Source organism: Lutra lutra, chromosome 4, assembly GCF_902655055.1.
Source record: "Lutra lutra chromosome 4, mLutLut1.2, whole genome shotgun sequence".
In the NCBI taxonomy this organism is placed as follows: Eukaryota; Metazoa; Chordata; class Mammalia; order Carnivora; family Mustelidae; genus Lutra; species Lutra lutra.
This window is the reverse complement of record NC_062281.1, coordinates 90,640,876-90,642,507: the sequence shown is the minus strand read 5'-3', so window position 1 is coordinate 90,642,507 and position 1,632 is coordinate 90,640,876.

Genomic DNA, 1,632 nt, shown 5'->3' with positions numbered 1-1,632 from the left:
AGGGAAGCAGGCTCCCCGCTGAGCAGAGCCTGATGCGGGACTCCATCCCAGGACCCTGAGGTCATGACCTGAGCTGAAGGCAGTGGCTTAACCCACCGAGCCACCCAGGCGCCCCTATTTTAACATTTTTTTAAAAGATTTTGTTTTTTTAACAGAGAAAGAGGGAAAGAGGGAGCACAAGTAGGGGAGTGGCAAGCAGAGGGAGAGGGAGAAGCAGGCTCCCCGCTGAGCAGGAACCCAGACTCTGCACTTGATCCCAGGACCCCCAGGATCATAACCTGAGCTGAAGGCAGACACCTAACCAAGCGCCCCTATATTTTAACATTTTAATAACTGTATTTCAATAAAGTTGGCTTTCTTTGCATTCCTATATATTTTATTTTATGTATTTAAAAACATTATTTTGAGAAAGAATTTATAAGCTTCATCAGACTTACAAAAGTTAAAACCTACCTATGTTTTTGTTCCATTTACAGTGCTTAAAAAATTGCGGGCAAAATAAAGAATAATCAATTAAATATATTTTTTTAATAAATACTTTCATTTTTCTTCTTTTTCTTTTTCTTTTTTTTTTTTTAGTAAGCTCTATGCCCAACATGGGACCTGAGCTCACAACCCTGAGATCAAAATCCCATGCGCTATGAACTGAGCCCAGTTACCCCTTGACTAAATACTTTTTGATTACAATGTTTCTCTACACTTTTGATGGTAGTCACATATTATGTTCATGTTTTTATAGTTAGCAATTCTTGTTCTTTAAAATATTCTTTATGGGGTCACCTGGGTGGCTCAGTTGGTTGAGCATCTGACTCAGTTTTGGCTCAGGTCATAGGGTCGTGAGATTGAGCCCCTCCATACTCAGTGCAGAGTCTGCTTGGGATCCCTTCCTGATTCCTCTCCCCTCCCTTTTACTCCTCCCCCATCTCATGCACTTACCCTCTCTTGCAAATAGATAAATACATATTTTTAAAAAAATAAAATGTTCTTTATAGTGAAATTAAGTTCATTTTAAGATCAACTAATTACATCATCCCTCACATTTTCATGTTGTAGGCACGAACTGATTAAAATTTATGCATTTACTTTTTTAGAGGGGGAGGGGTGGAGGGAGAGGGAAAGAGAGAGAATCTTCAGTAGGCTCCATACCCAGCAGAGAGCCTGTTGTAGGTCTCCAACTCAAAATCCCGAGATCACAACCCGAATTGAAATCAGGAATGGGTCATTTAACCAACTGAACCACCCAGGTACCCCAGTAATGGAATATTTTAAGAGAGACGCAGTTTGGTTATTTTATTCAGGTTGACTTAATTATTTGCCCCCAATATGTTCTGGCCAAATTGCTAATGACTAGGTAAAAATAATTTGTATTAGTATATTAACTGTTGATCATTAAAATGATTCTTCCGAAGTGCTTGAAAACAGATTACATCTTAAGTATTTGCCTACCTTAAAAAAATTATCTAATCCTTTAATGTGCAAAGATACCATATCAGCCCTCAGGACATTAGTAACCCAGTAGTTTCCTCCATTATATTTGCCAAAGCCCTTCACCAGCATACTACAATTTACATCTTCATGATAGATTATAATAGTTACCTAAGGATAAGAAAGGAATGGTATGTGGTACGAATA